Source organism: Lynx rufus, unplaced genomic scaffold (genome assembly GCF_022079265.1).
Source record: "Lynx rufus isolate CCGP_SWC_20201006 ecotype Redwood Valley unplaced genomic scaffold, mLynRuf1.p SCAF_6, whole genome shotgun sequence".
Taxonomy (NCBI): Eukaryota; Metazoa; Chordata; class Mammalia; order Carnivora; family Felidae; genus Lynx; species Lynx rufus.
Genome location: NW_025814878.1, coordinates 45,454,480 through 45,466,564, shown reverse-complemented (window position 1 = coordinate 45,466,564; position 12,085 = coordinate 45,454,480). Strand labels below are relative to the sequence as shown.

Here is a 12,085-nt window from a genome sequence, read left to right as displayed (position 1 = left end):
AGCATTTTATACCTTATATATCTACTTAAAAGATAGGAGAAAAGGAAAAGCTTCAGAGTGGTCCTGCTGTTCACAAAGATTAAGAACCAACCGTGAAGGAAGGGGAGGCGTGTCTCTGAAAAGACAAAAGACCATTCCGCTGAGGGTGAAAACATTTGCCCCCCGGGGGCAGGAATGGGTGGGCACCAGCCAGGAACAGAGGGCTAGTCTGGAGTACACACAGCTAGGCTGAAGCAGTCATGCACGGGAGTCTGGTTCTGATTCACTGAGTTGACCCAAAAGACGCTAACTTCCCTTCTCTTGAATCTCATTGCCCTTTGGACAGTGAGCTGTGGTTCTAGCCCTTGATTCTGACCGCAACTTTCTTCAAATCCGGCGGTTTTTCTCTGTCCAAGTCTCGTCTTTGGCTTCCTTTCTGCCTCCTCTGGCCTGAAACCTTTCTCTTAGCATATCCACTCTACCTTGAGTAGCCTGATTTTGCAGATAAGCTCTTATCCAGATGGCAGCGGTTCCAACATCCCATGTGACAATGCTCCCTGGTGTCCCATTCACAGAATTTCCCACCCCCTCCTCCCTTTTCCTGCACACAGCTCTTAGTCAATCCCCTGGAGCTGCCTCCAACTCTTTGCTGGTATCTGTTCCCGGCAACTTTTTTCTTCTCCAGCACATCCTGCCTTAAATTCTTAGTTTCTTGAAACAGAGCCTATTAAGTCTTCAAAACACGATTTTTCTGATCTCACAGTTCATAAAAAAGCTTCTTTTCCTTCCCTCATCCCAACCTTCCTTTCTGCATGTCCATTACATACCGCCCTGGCCTGAGTGCAAAACAAGTTCTCTCAGGGCACACGTGAAGAGACTTCATGTCCACGTTCGCAGTGAACTGTGGCTTCTGCTTTCCAGATGGACTTACTCTGAACCAACACATATTTCTAGGATGTAGTATTTAAATGCACAGGCTCTACATTCAAACTCCCCACGTTTTAATTCTTTCTTTGCCAGCTGCATGATTAGATGTGAGACCTTGAGAAAATTACTTTACTTCCCTGGGCCTCATTTTTCTAATATGTAAAATGGGGGAAAGACCATTTGTCTTACAGGGATGTTGTGAAGATAAAAGAAGATGTAAATAAAATGCTGACTGCAGAACCCGGCCTATATCAAGCTCTCAAAAAACAAAACCTGTTTTATTATTGTTACAACTGATTTGGCTTTAGAACTTTCTTCTAGACTATGTTCACTGGTTTTATACCCGAATGCTAGCGTTATTATATGAGCCTAATGAATGAAGACCATATCTTCTTAACCAATATATATATTTATGGCACATTCGATATGCATGGCCTTTTGTCTTAAAAAGAGCTGGGCCACACAGGGTATGTCCTATAACTTTCCTATTCCTATTTCACAGAGGGTTAGAGATACATTAAGTAGCTCTTCCAAAGTCACAGCTGAATCTAGCCTATAGATCTCCGAGATCTTTCCATTAAACCACATAGATCAGGAGCAAACTTTTTCCGTAAAAGTCCAGAGAGTAAAGAGTTCACGCTTTATGGACCACAGATGGTCTCTGTCTCATACTCTTGCTTATTTAAAAAATTTGTTTTTAAGCAACACTTTAAAAATACAAAAGCCATTTTTAGCAGTATGCTGTAGCAAAAACAGACTATGGGCCACATTTGGCCTGAGGGTTATAGTTTACCAATGGCTGATACAGATTACACTGATAAAATACAAAGAAACCTTCCCCTTTATTAGTAGTAACTGCTAATATTTGTTGAATGTTTACTATGTGTCAAATATTGTTCCAAGTGCTTTACATGTATTAACTTATTTCATCCTCACAGCTACCTTATTTGGTAGGTATGATTGTCAACCTCATTTTACAGATGGGGAAACTGAGACACAGGGAGGTTAAGTGACTTTCCCAAGGTCATATGTCCAGTAAGCAGCACAGACAGGATTCAAGTCCAAGCAGCTCAGCACCAGAACCCATGCACTTAACAGTCTGTTTCGTGGTTAAGAACCCTGACTTTCAAGGGCAGGGGAGGGGATTGGAGCAGCTGAGTAACCCCTGGAAGCTTCTGGAATGAATATGTTTCAGACTCTTCACCTTGAAGCTAAGGAGGCGTGGATACGGGCCACCTGTGTTTTATAAAGGATTACCGGGCGGGAAACCTGTGGTGGCTTTCCTTCATTCCAGTACAATAGAGGACATGGATGAGGACTGCAGAGGCATCTTGATTTGAGAAAAGCACTTGATTGGATCTCATTAAATTTTAATCATAAACTGAATTCAAAATAAATTGAAAACTGGTTGACAGAGCACAAACAAAAGGTGATGATAAATGGTGATGCATCTAGAGAGGGGATATCTTCCAGGGGACGCCTCTGAGGCAAGGACGGATGGGATTTAATGAAGGTGTTATGTCCCTGGAAGAAGACAAATAGACAGCGAGAAACAGAGGAAGGGCAGGAGTGAGCAGCCTGAGTAATTAATAAACCACATTACCAGCTCCTAAATAATCAAGGCTTGCTGTTCACCAACCACGTGGATTTTTTTTTTTTTAAAGAATTCTTTGGGTCAACAATAGTCTTGAAGAGTCCTAGAGGCACACACCATGAATATTTCAGGTGGACGTAATAAATATATACATTTACAGCTAGAAAGATCCTCAGATCCAATTTGGATCCGATACTTTCAATTACAGATTCTCAAGGTCTTCATTCTGCAGAGAGTAATTTTTTGTTTTTTATAAATTAAAAGTCTAAAAGCCATGTTATTAAAAAAAAAATCTTTAAACTCATTAATGCTCTTTGTTTACTGCCCAAATGCATGCAAACTTTCACAATGTCAGTTTGCTCAGTGGAGGCTGGTTTTGAGTGAACTGTTTGGCTCCGGTTCAAATTCCAGTGAATAAATACTTCCAAGTTTACTTGCAGAATTTCCCAGACAGAGAAGTTCTTCCATTTGGTGTGCCAGAGGATTGGAAGCAGTGGTGAGCCCTGGAGACAAGGGAACATTTACTGGCCCTTGTTCATCCCCTGCACGGTACAACTCACATCATGCTCAAGGCAGCACGGCATGACCTGACCTGATTTGAAGTTCACTCTGGAACTGTTCTGAGCCACTGAGCAAGGAGACCATGGACTAGTGGGAATGGACTGACCTGGCTATGTTGTTAGTTGGTGATAAACATTTGGAGAGCAACCTCAAACCGGCCCAGGTTTTTGTTTGTTCTGCTCCGGATAAGGTTTCTCTCAGCACATGTCTGTGATTCTTAATTTCAGTCCAAGCCCTAGAGTGAAGACGAAGGGGCAGAAAGGAAAAATCAGGAGAGGAAGATGAAGGGATAGAACATAAGAAAGGAGAGGGGCGCCTGGGTGGTGCAGTCGGTTAAGCGTCCGACTTCAGCTCAGGTCACGATCTCACGGTCCGTGAGTTCGAGCCCCGCGTCGGGCTCTGGGCTGATGGCTCAGGGCCTGGAGCCTGCTTCCGATTCTGTGTCTCCTTCTCTTTCTGCCCCTCCCCCCTTCATGCTCTGTCTCTCTCTGTCTCAAAAATAAATAAAAACGTTAAAAAAAATTTTTTAAAGAAAGGAGAATGGAAGAGGAGAGACACAAGGAAAGAGGGGAAAACTTGAAGGACATTTAAAACAATCTGCCTTTTATTAGTGTAGGAGAGAGACTTATTTGTGATTTTTATGTATTACTGAATACGAGAAAGGGCAGTTGGAAGGGAAGAGAAAGAATGAATACAGTGAAAGGCAAGAGTGTTGTAGGTAAGCTGGTGAGCCAGGAAGAGCCTGGACGACAGCACCGAGGAGGAAGGCAGATCGGAGATGGCAGGGAGACCTAATGACCCTGAGAGGGGAAGAAGGAAAAACACTGGGACCCCAGGGCAGGAAAACAATGAGGCAGAAAAGAGCCAAGTTTTCCTCATCGCTGAGGGACCTGCCAAGATCCCAGCCAGCCTCGGTGTTCAGGGTGGAAGGAATGGGGACATGCAGGCTGGGGGCGGCAGTCAGTTCCATCACTCCCAAATCGCTCCACCTCGGCTGCCTGGTCAGGGAGCCAACCCAAACTGGCACAACTCTCCGGTTCAGCCGGTACATGAAAGCCCCCCCCACCTCCTCGGCCAGGGTACAACTTGCGGCCTCCGGGAAGGTCTAGATGCATGCACACACGCGCGCACAGAGCGACACGAGCGGCCAGGCATCGAAGTACATGTGGGCTAGTAGAGGCCTGCTGGTGAAGAGACGCAAAGAATGTCGGGGGGAGAAGGGACAGCTGGGGTTTCATGAACTAAAAATATCTTGGTGACAACGCACTTAGAAGAAACGGGAGAGGCCCAAGGGGAGAGCTTCTTGATTCCAATCCTCAGATGCTTTCTCACGAAAGGCCGGCAGGATTGTTTTGATAAGGAAATGTGGTCAAACATCAGGGGTCATTTCATTGGATCTGAAAGGAATATAAAGTTTAATGTGCCTCATCTGTGCCCTTGCCCCCGCCCCCAAACAGTTGCCTGCAATTGTTACATATTGTTATGGGCTAATCTAAAACTTCCTGCTGCAGAAAAATGGTTGGATTCAGGGTATTTCTGAGATTTCGATTCTGTGCAGGGTAGAACAGATTTCATTTAGACAAACTACCCACATAATCTATCTTTCTGAATGCCTGTTAAAGAATGCCTGCAAATCGAACTACCTTGTATTTTCAGAGCGTTTGAAAGTCACTAACTCCTTAACCCTGAGAGAAACAAGCTTCAACACTTTCTGTCTTTGCACCCTCCAAGAGTCAGTATCCCTGAGTTAGGATGATGGTTCATCCATGCTGGTTCACTGCCCTGACTGCACTCCCTAGTCAGCCCACCACACACAGTGAGCAGAGGCACCACACTGTTTCATGACTGTCATCAAAAAATGACTTGAAGGGGCGCCTGGGTGGCTCAGTCGGTTAAGCGTCCGACTTCAGCTCAGGTCACGATCTCGCGGTCCGTGAGTTCGAGCCCTGCATCGGGCTCTGGGCTGATGGCTCAGAGCCTGGAGCCTGCTTCCGATTCTGTGTCTCCCTCTCTCTCTGCCCCTCCCCTGTTCATGCTCTGTCTCTCTCTGTCTCAAAAATAAACGTTAAAAAAAAATTTAAAAAAATGACTTGGAGCTGTAACACCAGATTAAGAATGGCTACGGGTGGTCTTTCTGGGTAAAAGCAGGGCTGGCGGCTGAGAGCAGTTAGCCTCATTTCAGATAATGGTGCTTCACCCTTCGAAATTAGAATCAGTAATTCATCACAGGTGAAACATCTCGAAATTCCTGCCCTCTCATCCTGGGGGGCATAGAGAGGGCCATCTAAGAACGTGACAATGACTACACCAGGGCCTTTCCACAGAAACAGTTTAGCAATACTGAAAGCACTGAGTCAGCCCATCCCCATCAGCCAGGGCCTGTTGGAACGGTAGTGACAAAAAATAATTGCCCAAAGAAATAATAACAACAACAACAATAATAATAAAGTAGTGGCTTGGAAAAGGTTAAGGATCCTGTGTCTGCCATCTAATGTGTCCAATCATAGCCATCACCCTTACATGCTATTAGGATGTACTTCATAGCTTCCTTTCACCTCCCATTAAAGGCCCCACATGCAGCGATTATTGGTCTAGCCCAGGAGTGGTTTTCAGCTCCAGCTAAGTCAGTAATGCAACCTTCTGGAGCCAGGCTGGCCTGCCAGTTCTCTGGCCTGCCATGAATCTGTGGGCAAGTGCATAGGACAGTTCTTCCTGAGCAACCCAAATGGGACATGAACTAATTTAAGAAACCCCGTTTTATGTAACTAGAGCCAATAAAAACGCCTAAATTCCCGGCAGCCTCCCGCAGAGCCACGTGGCTGCCCAGATTCCCCCAGCCTTTGGCCCTGACTGAGGCTTTTACCTTGTGCTTTGAGAACAGGTGAGTGAAACAGAAGTCAAAGCAGCTTATGTGATAAAAGCTTGAGCACCTATGAGGTGTTTGACAGTATACTTGTGCTAAAGGGTAGAAAAGGATTAAGAAACAAAGTCCTTTTCCTCAAGGAACTAACCATCTAGTAGCAGGAGGTAAAATTCACATATTTGAATAGTCAGTAAACAAAGTAAGTCTTCCAAGATCACCCATTACGGCTAGCCCTCTGGGGACTCCCATTTTCCTAGCTTTATTTTGTGAGAAGGGAATTTAGACAAAATCATGTTAGTTCACCCCCCACACACATTTTATTGATGAAGAAATCCAGTCCTAGGGAAACCAAAGTGATTGCTTAAGCCACAAAGCCAGCAAGGAATGGAGTGAGGACTTGAAACGGAGTTTTTTGTCCTTTTTTATTATTTATTCGGTCTCTCCCCCTGCCCCGCATTAAAATTGCCCTATTCTAAGAGACCATCTTGAACTTGAAAGTCACATGAAACTTGATGAGCTTCTAAGATCGAGTAATAGCATTTCTCTCCTTGTTTTCTGTGCCAGCAAACGTCTGGGTTGCCTGGGAGGGGTGGGGGGCTGTGGGAGAGCGCTGGGAAGGCAGCCGGGAGCCAGCGCAGAGCTGAGCTGAACTTCCTGGCCCACGAATATGGGGTTGATCTTTTCCCTGCATGAAACAAGGATCGAGAAAACTGGGAGTTTTCCTTCCATCTTTGCCACTGACGTGTCCCGGGGCTGGAAGCCAATGACTTAATTTTTGCCATCCCTGGCTCCCTCCTTGGAGAAGTGAGGCTGGATTCTTAACCGAAACTTGTGGGACACGAAGTACTCAAACAAATGGTTCCCAGACAGCTCCGAGAAAACACCCGTGTGTGCGCTTTCCACCCCTCAGAGAGTTAATCTCCTCTCGCCTGTCTGAAATACTAAACCACCAGCACTTTCTGGCAGCCAGATACTTAGGTGTCATTTTCTCAGCCCCAGCCGGTCTCTACACGAACAGGTTAAAAAGGTGGGGAGTGGAAGGTGGGGGGAAAGTAAGGCAGAACATTTCAGCGAAGGCGAAAACTGCTTTTGGAAAATGGGTCAGCAGCTAAAAAGTAAGGCCAGGCAGGCGACAGCTCTGAACGACTTACCTTAGCACCACCACGGACAGACAGACCGGCTGACGGGGTGGTCGTGCTCTCTCCTTCTCACACTCCACCTTGGGTCGCTCCCGCCTCCCTCCTCCCTCTCCAGGCCCAGGTAAGCGGTCGAACAAGCTCTGAAGCAGGAAGTGGAAGTTGTATGCAAATTTCTACGGAGGCTAGGAAGCCTCTGCCGAGAAAATCTCCCTGTGGGCAGTGAATCAACAGCTGAGAAGTCACTTTATTTCTTAAAACAGAAACCTCCTTCATTCACTAAAAAAGGCCACTGACTGACCAATTGGGGTGCATTTTTGTTTCCACCACCCAGCTAAGTAACTGCGGAGGAATGCCCGCACTGCCCTGGACCTCGGTGCTACTGCCGCGCCCCAGCCCTAGACAAGGTGTCTGGAGAGGGATTGGATTTGGGTGTTAAGATTGGTTATTCATTAGCTGCTCCAAAAGAGGAGATTAGGGGCAGATAGCGGGGTGGAGTGTGAGTCAAGAGCTTCTTACTATCTGTTTAAACGTCAGCATTTGCTGCCCTTGCTCATGTGGGGGCAGGACTCACTGCCCATCCTCATGTGAGCCTGCGTGCGTGCACACACGTGCATGCACACAAGCACAAGTATGCATGCACTGTCCTCCTTTGGCTGCGTTTTTCATGACCTCAAGTTTATTTCCTCTCCTTCCTTCTCCTTGTTTAATCCATAGACTGGAGAATTTATTGTCAAAGGAAGCACATGATGGGAGCTGTGGCCGCTAGAGCTCTGGAGTCGGAGGGATGTGGGTGTGAACTCAGTTCCGCCACTGGCCGACTGGGCACCACAGCCAGATGCCTGGGCAGGCACACTGTGCTCCTGGTGCTGGCCTTGCCTGCCCGTTGAAGAGTCCCAAGGGTCAGCACACGCTGCCAGCCATCTCTCCACCCTTGTGCAGGGGACAGGTCCCAGAGCATCCCCATCCACACTGCCAGGTTCTGCTCAAGTAGGTCACACGAAGTGGGTTGCTCTACACTGCAAGCAAAGGAAACACGGCTTGTTTTTAAAATAACGTATAACAGGTTGCATATATTTTGGTATATCCTTGTGATGGAATACTATGCAGCTGTGAAAAATAATAAATATGTGTGTATATATTTCTACATTCTAACATGCAAAAGTGACTATATTATTTATTAACATGATCTCATCTTTGTCAATATATATGGCAGATAAACACGTGTACATTCATATACAGATTCATGCTTGTTCACTGCTGGTTGGCCCTGACACCTGCCCGGAACATAGTGAGCAACCATTCTATATGCATCAGATGAATAAATCATAAATGTCTGGAAGAACACATCCAAACTGTTGAGTGGTTTTCAGCCCCCCGGGAATGAGATTGAGGGCAATGAGTGAGAACGGAGGACTTATATACTATTTACACATATGGACTGTTTGATTCTTTTTTTCCACAAACATATTTTTCAAAAAAAATTTGTACTTGCTACCTTAGCCTTGACCTTTCTGCCTCAAAATTACTATAATAATAATCTTTTTTTTTTTTTTTTTTTTTTTTTTTAGTTTAGAGAAAAATAGTATTCTCTGTGCAGCAGCTGGTACCAGGATACTTTGAAAAAGCTATCTGTGTTAGGAGAGGAGGACAGAGAAGAAAAGAATGCCAAGGGGAGGAAATAAGAAGGAGAGCAAAGAAGGGGGTGGGGTGAAAAATAGTTTTCATTTCTCTTAGGTCCCTTACATGGATTGGGAAAAAGCCTGGAAGATGCTTCTGTCAAGTACTACCTTTGGAATACAACTCATCGGGAAGAACAGGGAGAATCTTTTTTTCCATGGCTCCCACCGACTGTTTTCCCAGCCGTGAGGCCTAAGGGCCCTGTAGGAAGATAACCAAGTGCTGTAGTGCTGCTTTGAATTGCTGTCAGCCGGGCCTTCCTCCCGCCTCCATTTATCCTGAACAGAAAGTCAGCCACTTGCCAGAATAGGTTAATGGTCCCTACCCGGGAGCCTTCATGGAGGCCCCTACTGCAAAGCAGCATGGGAATGTAAACTGTTTAGAACGGGAGAAACTCCTGTCTAAATGTGCTGGAGGCAGTTACAGTGAAATGTGGATGCAGGGGAGGTGTCAGGGAGTCTGGAAAATGAGCACCTCTGGCCCCCAGGAGTCCCCACTGGTGTTCTCTAGCACAGACACCCTTTTAGCTGCCATCACAGGAGAGGGGCGCTTCACTGAGAACCCACCATTCACCGCCTATCAGCACATTTAATCCTCCAACAGTCCTGAGAGAGGCATCGACTGTCATTCCCACTTTACCTTTGAGGAATCCGAGGCTCAGAGACACTGAGTAACTTCTCCATGTTCACACAGCTAGTCTGTGGAAAAGAATTCTGGAACTCTCGCACTTCCAGGTGGATGTTACTTCTTGCCCCTTCTTGCCGTGTTGTGGTCTGTCCTTCCTACGTGCTTGGGTGAACACAGGTAACTTGCTTCCTTCGCACAACTCTCGACAGCACTCAAGAAGGAAAAAGGGTGTAGACAATAAAAGGGTGGAGCTGAGATTGCCAGTCACGTGAGGCCACGTGTGTCCACGGCGCTGGCTGCTGTGTATGTGCTGGGCAGAGGAGCCAAAATACGGGTCAGCTCTCACCCTCCCGTTAAATGTCTAGGAGGGGAGGATTTGTGTTTGCCAGCTTCTAGTGTTGCTCAGTATTCTTGCAAAACACATAATTAGATGAAAGTCGGCTGGCTCTCTCCTCCTCTGTAAACAAAACAAAACAAAGCCATTTGGATCTGATATTCAGAAACTCTCCATTCTACGGTATTTTTAAAAAAAATTTTTTTTTTAACGTTTATTTATTTTTGGGACAGAGAGAGACAGAGCATGAATAGGGGAGGGGCAGAGAGAGAGGGAGACACAGAATCGGAAACAGGCTCCAGGCTCTGAGCCATCAGCCCAGAGCCCGACGCGGGGCTCGAACTCACGGACCGTGAGATCATGACCTGGCTGAAGTCGGACGCTTAGCCGACTGCGCCACCCAGGTGCCCCTAAAATTTTTTTAATGTTTATTTATTTTTGAGACAGAGAGAGACAGAGCATGAATGGGGGAGGGGCAGAGGGAGAGGGAGACACAGAATCGGAAGCAGGCTCCAGGCTCTGAGCCATCAGCCCAGAGCCTGACGCGGGGCTCGAACTCACAAACCGTGAGATCGTGACCCGAGCTGAAGTCGGACGCTCAACCGACTGAGCCACCCGGGCGCCCCTCCATTCTATGGTATTAATCCACGAGAAGAAGGGGAAAAGGAAAAGATTCATTCCTTGGACAAGCCTTGATTTTCCATTTTTAAATGGTATGATTTCAAGTGCTGGAAGGGCAGAGCGAATTTCCCTGAGGACAGCCCTCGTTCGGAGGGTCCCTGGCACTCACACTCTGCTGGCTGACAAGTCTGTGGCATGGCCGTTAAGACCGAAGGCAGCGGGAGCAGAAACGCCCAGGCTCCCAGGGTCTGGTCCTGTTCTCCTGCGTATTCCGGTCCCCCAACCTTTAGTGAGCACTTGCCTCATTCAGACACACACTAGGTGCTAGGCATGCAAACCGAAGGATCCTCAGCATGTTCTCGTGTGTCTGTCAGAAGCAAAAACTGAAGAAACAGGGCAGAGCACTTGCCTCATTCAGACACACACTAGGTGCTAGGCATGCAAACCGAAGGATCCTCAGCATGTTCTCGTGTGTCTGTCAGAAGCAAAAACTGAAGAAACAGGGCAGCTCCAAACCAACCGGCCAGCAAAACAAAGCTGCAGAGTCATCTGGCTGCTGCTTCTCCACTGCTTTGGCGGGCTGCTTCTAGCCGGGAGGGACTGCCAGACCCAGGCAGATGCCAGAATCCATCCATCACTAGCTCTTCCACGCCCCCGCCCTACCAGTCCAGAGCTCTTTCCTTCTTGCTGAGTTCCCCTCCGGAACCATTTCCTGTTCTGTCAGCAGATCCATCCAGAACCTGGCAAAGAGGTCGTGGTCACACTGACTCTCACAAGGGAAGGGTTTTGCTCTCAAGCTTCTTTCTTCCCAAGATGCAGATTTAAGCATCTCGTTCCACTACCAGGGGCTACTGGGGACGGCAGCTTCGGTCAAGCTACAAAAGGTCCTGTCCTACCATTTCCCAGAAAGATGGGTGCCTGTTCACCTTCCAGTTGTATACTTAAAAGGAGGCACTGCAAAGCCAAAGATTATCTACCCCGAGGTGATTCTCCTCATGGTCCACTGGAACCCAAGGTTGTTGGCAGCTTCTCTTGCTAAAAATACGATTAAGTCCTATCACGCTGGGGTCCCATTACTACCACTGCGATAATAATACCACCACAGTAACTGCAGATAGTGCTTATTAAGTGTGAGCAGTGTGCTAAGAACTAGTCATTTCATGTTCACAATGTTTCTATGAGGCAGGTACTACAAGCTTAGCTACCATTTATTTATTTTTAAAATTTTTTAATGTTTATTTTTGAGAGAGAGAGAGAGAGAGAGAGAGAGAGAGAGACAGTGTGAGCGGGGGAGGGGCAGAGAGCGAGGGAGACCCAGAATCTGAAGCAGGCTCCAGGCTCTTGAGCTGTCAGCACAGAGCCTGACGCGGGGCTCGAACCCACGAACCGCGAGATCATGACCTGAGCTGAAGTCGGATGTTTAACCGGCTAAGCCACCCAGGCGCCCCGATTAGCTGCCATTTATTGAGTAGCTACATTGTGCCAAGTGATTTTCATTATCTGTATAATGAAGTAGAGAAATGTGTTCACCGGAATTCCAGACAGCTGCTCTCAAAGAGAGAAAAGCAGATAGAGACCAGATTCTGCTTTCTATGGAGGCTGAACGCAGCAGAGCAAGTCAGATGAGAGAGGAATGTTTGGAAAGGGACGGTGAGAAAGTAGCTTGAGCCCAACAGAGGAAGTGAAGACACAGCAGTTTGGCAGCGAGGAGGTTTCTGTGGAGCAGTGTGGCAGGGAAAGAGCGGGAGGGATCCCTGTGCCCC

The 12,085-nt window shown here is 47.0% G+C and overlaps 1 protein-coding gene across 2 annotated transcripts in view; it reads right to left on the bottom strand.

Moving 5' to 3' along the window:
• TRAF3IP2 (TRAF3 interacting protein 2) overlaps positions 1-7,163 on the bottom strand; it is a 44,333-nt gene extending 37,170 nt beyond the window's left edge. Inside the window, exon 1 of one of the 2 annotated variants that reach the window (XM_047101574.1) lies at positions 7,076-7,163. The gene's annotated coding sequence lies outside the window, so the exon portion shown is untranslated. Of the gene's footprint in view, positions 1-3,167; positions 3,283-7,075 lie in introns of those variants that run through there. The other variant, XM_047101575.1, reaches the window with a different exon arrangement.
• Positions 7,164-12,085: the final 4,922 nt, after the last annotated feature.